The sequence below is a fragment of the Callionymus lyra genome, unplaced genomic scaffold (assembly GCF_982586985.1).
Source record: "Callionymus lyra unplaced genomic scaffold, fCalLyr1.hap1.1 HAP1_SCAFFOLD_28, whole genome shotgun sequence".
NCBI lineage: Eukaryota > Metazoa > Chordata > Actinopteri > Syngnathiformes > Callionymidae > Callionymus > Callionymus lyra.
In genome coordinates, this window is record NW_028258545.1 from 111,175 (window position 1) to 119,115 (window position 7,941).

Genomic DNA, 7,941 nt, shown 5'->3' on the forward strand with positions numbered 1-7,941 from the left:
TCGAATAAGTGTTTCTCTTGTTTTTTTCAGATGCAAATTGATATATATAGCTATATAAACCCTTTATTTGATGTTTGAAAACTGTTATTCAGAGCTCCAGCAGAATCTTGGAAAACGTCATTCTCTCAGTCTGAGAACAATCAGTTTGAGACAATATTTCAGGTTAAACATAACTTTTGAAAACAGCTTCGAATAAGTGTTTCTCTTGTTTATTTCAGATGCAAATTGATATATATAGCTATATAAACCCTTTATTTGATGTTTGAAAACTGTTATTCAGAGCTCCAGCAGCATCTTAGCCCGCGTTCACTACTTCCAAGACTGTGAAAACATTCTGAGACTCGCTCGGACTAGACAACGCAATGCTGTATCTACAAGACCGTTCTGGTGGACCTGTCAATCAAATTCAAAGGAGAAGACATGGTGGTGTTTGGTTTGTGCACCAGGTAGGGTGCTTGGGGGAATTGCATTGTGGAAAAAAAAGAGAAATGTTGATAAAAAAGAAGAACCACAAGGTGGCGGGATTGGACATCAAATACATCTCAGTCTGAATACATCACATTTAGAGAAGGTCTCACTTAAACATATCCTTTGAAAACAGCTTCGAATAAGTGTTTCTCTTGTTTATTTCAGATGCAAATTGATATATATAGCTATATAAACCCTTTATTTGATGTTTGAAAACTGTTATTCAGAGCTCCAGCAGAATCTTGGAAAACGTCATTCTCTCAGTCTGAGAACATCAGTTTGAGACAATATTTCAGGTTAAACATAACTTTTGAAAACAGCTTCGAATAAGTGTTTCTCTTGTTTATTTCAGATGCAAATTGATATATATAGCTATATAAACCGTTTAACATCAGTTTGAGACAATATTTCATGTTAAACATAACTTTTGAAAACAGCTTCGAATAAGTGTTTCTCTTGTTTTTTTCAGATGCAAATTGATATATATAGCTATATAAACCCTTTATTTGATGTTTGAAAACTGTTATTCAGAGCTCCAGCAGAATCTTGGAAAACGTCATTCTCTCAGTCTGAGAACAATCAGTTTGAGACAATATTTCAGGTTAAACATAACTTTTGAAAACAGCTTCGAATAAGTGTTTCTCTTGTTTATTTCAGATGCAAATTGATATATATAGCTATATAATCCCTTTATTTGATCTTTGAAAACTGCTATTCAGAGCTTCAGCAGAATCTTAGAAAACGTCATTCTCTCGGTCTGAGAACATCAGTTTGAGACAATATTTCAGGTTAAACATAACTTTTGAAACCAGCTTCGAATAAGTGTTTCTCTTGTTTATTTCAGATGCAAATTGATATATATAGCTATATAAACCCTTTATTTGATGTTTGAAAACTGCTATTCAGAGCTCCAGCAGAATCTTAGAAAACGTCATTCTCTCAGTCTGAGAACATCAGTTTGAGACAATATTTCAGGTTAAACATAACTTTTGAAAACAGCTTCGAATAAGTGTTTCTCTTGTTTATTTCAGATGCAAATTGATATATATATAGCTATATAAACCCTTTATTTGATGTTTGAAAACTGCTATTCAGAGCTCCAGCAGAATCTTAGAAAACGTCATTCTCTCGGTCTGAGAACATCAGTTTGAGACAATATTTCAGGTTAAACATAACTTTTGAAAACAGCTTTGAATAAGTTTTTCTTTTGTTTATTTCAGATGCAAATTGATATATATAGCTATATAAACCCTTTATTTGATGTTTGAAAACTGCTATTCAGAGCTCCAGCAGAATCTTAGAAAACGTCATTCTCTCAGTCTGAGAACATCAGTTTGAGACAATATTTCAGGTTAAACATAACTTTTGAAAACAGCTTCGAATAAGTGTTTCTCTTGTTTATTCCAGATGCAAATTGATATATATAGCTATATAAACCCTTTATTTGATGTTTGAAAACTGCTATTCAGAGCTCCAGCAGAATCTTAGAAAACGTCATTCTCTCGGTCTGAGAACATCAGTTTGAGACAATATTTCAGGTTAAACATAACTTTTGAAAACAGCTTTGAATAAGTTTTTCTTTTGTTTATTTCAGATGCAAATTGATATATATAGCTATATAAACCCTTTATTTGATGTTTGAAAACTGCTATTCAGAGCTCCAGCAGAATCTTAGAAAACGTCATTCTCTCAGTCTGAGAACATCAGTTTGAGACAATATTTCAGGTTAAACATAACTTTTGAAAACAGCTTCGAATAAGTGTTTCTCTTGTTTATTTCAGATGCAAATTGATATATATAGCTATATAAACCCTTTATTTGATGTTTTAAAACTGTTATTCAGAGCTCCAGCAGAATCTTGGAAAACATCATTGTCTCAGTCTGAGAAGATCAGTTTGAGACAATATTTCAGGTTAAACATAACTTTTGAAAACAGCTTCGAATAAATGTTTCTCTTGTTTATTTCAGATGCAAATTGATATATATAGCTATATAAACCCTTTATTTGATGTTTGAAAACTGCTATTCAGAGCTCCAGCAGAATCTTAGAAAACGTCATTCTCTCAGTCTGAGAACATCAGTTTGAGACAATGTTTCAGGTTAAACATAACTTTTGAAAACAGCTTCGAATAAGTGTTTCTCTTGTTTATTTCAGATGCAAATAGATATATATAGCTATATAAACCCTTTATTTGATGTTTGAAAACTGCTATTCAGAGCTCCAGCAGAATCTTAGAAAACCTCATTCTCTCAGTCTGAGAACATCAGTTTGAGACAATATTTCAGGTTAACCATAACTTTTGAAAACAGCTTCGAATAAGTGTTTCTCTTGTTTATTTCAGATGGAAAATGATATATATAGCTATATAAACCCTTTATTTGATGTTTGAAAACTGCTATTCAGAGCTCCAGCAGAATCTTTGAAAACGTCATTCTCTCAGTCTGAGAACATCAGTTTGAGACAATATTTCAGGTTAAACATAACTTTTGAAAACAGCTTCGAATAAGTGTTTCTCTTGTTTATTTCAGATGCAAATTGATCTAATAGCTATATCAACCCTTTATTTGATGTTTGAAAACGGTTATTCAGAGCTCCAGCAGAATCTTGGAAAACGTCATTCTCTCAGTCTGAGAACATCAGTTTGAGACAATGTTTCAGGTTAAACATAACTTTTGAAAACAGCTTCGAATAAGTGTTTCTCTTGTTTATTTCAGATGCAAATTGATATATATAGCTATACAAACCCTTTATTTGATGTTTGAAAACTGCTATTCAGAGCTCCAGCAGAATCTTAGAAAACGTCATTCTCTCAGTCTGAGAACATCAGTTTGAGACAATATTTCAGGTTAAACATAACTTATGAAAACAGCTTTGAATAAGTTTTTTTCTTGTTTATTTCAGATGCAAATTGATATATATAGCTATATAAACCCTTTATTTGATGTTTGAAAACTGCTATACAGAGCTCCAGCAGAATCTTAGAAAACGTCATTCTCTCAGTCTCAGAACATCAATTTGAGACAATATTTCAGGTTAAACATAACTTTTGAAAACAGCTTGGAATAAATGTTTCTCTTGTTTATTTCAGATGCAAATTGATATATATAGCTATATAAACCCTTTATTTGATGTTTGAAAACTGCTATTCAGAGCTCCAGCAGAATCTTAGAAAACGTCATTCTCTCAGTCTGAGAACATCAGTTTGAGACAATATTTCAGGTTAAACGTAACTTTTGAAAACAGCTTCGAATAAGTGTTTCTCTTGTTTATTTCAGATGGAAAATGATATATATAGCTATATAAACACTTTATTTGATGTTTGAAAACTGCTATTCAGAGCTCCAGCAGAATCTTGGAAAACGTCATTCTCTCAGTCTGAGAACATTAGTTTGAGACAATATTTCAGGTTAAACATAACTTTTGAAAACAGCTTCGAATAAGTGTTTCTCTTGTTTATTTCAGATGCAAATTGATATATATAGCTATATAAACCCTTTATTTGATGTTTTAAAACTGTTATTCAGAGCTCCAGCAGAATCTTGGAAAACGTCATTCTCTCAGTCTGAGAACATCAGTTTGAGACAATATTTCAGGTTAAACATAACTTTTGAAAACAGCTTAGAATAAATGTTTCTCTTGTTTATTTCAGATGCAAATTGATATATATAGCTATATAAACCCTTTATTTGATGTTTGAAAACTGCTATTCAGAGCTCCAGCAGAATCTTAGAAAACGTCATTCTCTCAGTCTGAGAACATCAGTTTGAGACAATGTTTCAGGTTAAACATAACTTTTGAAAACAGCTTCGAATAAGTGTTTCTCTTGTTTATTTCAGATGCAAATTGATATATATAGCTATATAAACCCTTTATTTGATGTTTGAAAACTGCTATTCAGAGCTCCAGCAGAATCTTAGAAAACGTCATTCTCTCAGTCTGAGAACATCAGTTTGAGACAATATTTCAGGTTAAACATAACTTTTGAAAACAGCTTCGAATAATTGTTTCTCTTGTTTATTTCAGATGCAAATTGATATACATATAGCTATATAAACCCTTAATTTGATGTTTGAAAACTGCTATTCAGAGCTCCAGCAGAATCTTAGAAAACGTCATTCTCTCAGTCTGAGAACATCAGTTTGAGACAATATTTCAGGTTAAACATAACTTTTGAAAACAGCTTTGAATAAGTGTTTTTCTTGTTTATTTCGGATGCAAATTGATATATATAGCTATATAAACCCTTTATTTGATGTTTGAAAACTGCTATTCAGAGCTCCAGCAGAATCTTAGAAAACGTCATTCTCTCAGTCTGAGAACATCAGTTTGAGACAATATTTCAGGTTAAACATAACTTTTGAAAACAGCTTCGAATAAGTGTTTCTCTTGTTTATTTCAGATGCAAATTGATATATATAGCTATATAAACCCTTTATTTGATGTTTTAAAACTGTTATTCAGAGCTCCAGCAGAATCTTGGAAAACGTCATTCTCTCAGTCTGAGAAGATCAGTTTGAGACAATATTTCAGGTTAAACATAACTTTTGAAAACAGCTTCGAATAAATGTTTCTCTTGTTTATTTCAGATGCAAATTGATATATATAGCTATATAAACCCTTTATTTGATGTTTGAAAACTGCTATTCAGAGCTCCAGCAGAATCTTAGAAAACGTCATTCTCTCAGTCTGAGAACATCAGTTTGAGACAATGTTTCAGGTTAAACATAACTTTTGAAAACAGCTTCGAATAAGTGTTTCTCTTGTTTATTTCAGATGCAAATTGATATATATAGCTATATAAGCCCTTTATTTGATGTTTGAAAACTGCTATTCAGAGCTCCAGCAGAATCTTAGAAAACGTCATTCTCTCAATCTGAGAACATCAGTTTGAGACAATATTTCAGGTTAAACATAACTTTTGAAAACAGCTTCGAATAAGTGTTTCTCTTGATTATTTCAGATGCAAATTGATATATATAGCTATATAAACCCTTTATTTGATGTTTGAAAACTGCTATTCAGAGCTCCAGCAGAATCTTAGAAAACGTCATTCTCTCAGTCTGAGAACATCAGTTTGAGACAATGTTTCAGGTTAAACATAACTTTTGAAAACAGCTTCGAATAAGTGTTTCTCTTGTTTATTTCAGATGCAAATTGATATATATAGCTATATAAACCCTTTATTTGATGTTTGAAAACTGCTATTCAGAGCTCCAGCAGAATCTTAGAAAACGTCATTCTCTCAGTCTGAGAACATCAGTTTGAGACAATATTTCAGGTTAACCATAACTTTTGAAAACAGCTTCGAATAAGTGTTTCTCTTGTTTATTTCAGATGGAAAATGATATATATAGCTATATAAACCCTTTATTTGATGTTTGAAAACTGCTATTCAGAGCTCCAGCAGAATCTTAGAAAACGTCATTCTCTCAGTCTGAGAACATCAGTTTGAGACAATGTTTCAGGTTAAACATAACTTTTGAAAACAGCTTCGAATAAGTGTTTCTCTTGTTTATTTCAGATGCAAATTGATATATATAGCTATATAAACCCTTTATTTGATGTTTGAAAACTGCTATTCAGAGCTCCAGCAGAATCTTAGAAAACGTCATTCTCTCAGTCTGAGAACATCAGTTTGAGACAATATTTCAGGTTAAACGTGACTTTTGAAAACAGCTTCGAATAAATGTTTCTCTTGTTTATTCCAGATGCAAATTGATATATATAGCTATATAAACTCTTTATTTGATGTTTGAAAACTGCTATTCAGAGCTCCAGCAGAATCTTAGAAAACGTCATTCTCTCAGTCTGAGAACATCAGTTTGAGACAATATTTCAGGTTAAACATAACTTTTGAAAACAGCTTTGAATAAGTTTTTCTCTTGTTTATTTCAGATGCAAATTGATATATATAGCTATATAAATCCTTTATTTGATGTTTGAAAACTGCTATTCAGAGCTCCAGCAGAATCTTAGAAAACGTCATTCTCTCAGTCTGAGAACATCAGTTTGAGACAATATTTCAGGTTAAACATAACTTTTGAAAACAGCTTCGAATAAATGTTTCTCTTGTTTATTTCAGATGCAAATTGATATATATAGCTATATAAACCCTTTATTTGATGTTTGAAAACTGCTATTCAGAGCTCCAGCAGAATCTTAGAAAACGTCATTCTCTCAGTCTGAGAACATCAGTTTGAGACAATATTTCAGGTTAAACATAACTTTTGAAAACAGCTTTGAATAAGTTTTTCTCTTGTTTATTTCAGATGCAAATTGATATATATAGCTATATAAATCCTTTATTTGATGTTTGAAAACTGCTATTCAGAGCTCCAGCAGAATCTTAGAAAACGTCATTCTCTCAGTCTGAGAACATCAGTTTGAGACAATATTTCAGGTTAAACATAACTTTTGAAAACAGCTTCGAATAAGTGTTTCTCTTGTTTATTTCAGATGCAAATTGATATATATAGCTATATAAACCCTTTATTTGATGTTTTAAAACTGTTATTCAGAGCTCCAGCAGAATCTTGGAAAACGTCATTCTCTCAGTCTGAGAAGATCAGTTTGAGACAATATTTCAGGTTAAACATAACTTTTGAAAACAGCTTCGAATAAATGTTTCTCTTGTTTATTTCAGATGCAAATTGACATATATAGCTATATAAACCCTTTATTTGATGTTTGACAACTGCTATTCAGAGCTCCAGCAGAATCTTAGAAAACGTCATTCTCTCAGTCTGAGAACATCAGTTTGAGACAATGTTTCAGGTTAAACATAACTTTTGAAAACAGCTTCGAATAAGTGTTTCTCTTGTTTATTTCAGATGCAAATTGATATATATAGCTATATAAACCCTTTATTTGATGTTTGAAAACTGCTATTCAGAGCTCCAGCAGAATCTTAGAAAACGTCATTCTCTCAGTCTGAGAACATCAGTTTGAGACAATATTTCAGGTTAAAAATAACTTTTGAAAACAGCTTTGAATATGTTTTTCTCTTGTTTATTTCAGATGCAAATTGATATATATAGCTATATAAACCCTTTATTTGATGTTTGAAAACTGTTATTCAGAGCTCCAGCAGCATCTTAGCCCGCGTTCACTACTTCCAAGACTGTGAAAACATTCTGAGACTCGCTCGGACTAGACAACGCAATGCTGTATCTACAAGACCGTTCTGGTGGACCTGTCAATCAAATTCAAAGGAGAAGACATGGTGGTGTTTGGTTTGTGCACCAGGTAGGGTGCTTGGGGGAATTGCATTGTGGAAAAAAAAAGAGAAATGTTGATAAAAAAGAAGAACCACAAGGTGGCGGGATTGGACATCAAATACATCTCAGTCTGAATACATCACATTTAGAGAAGGTCTCACTTAAACATATCCTTTGAAAACAGCTTCGAATAAGTGTTTCTCTTGTTTATTTCAGATGCAAATTGATATATATAGCTATATAAACCCTTTATTT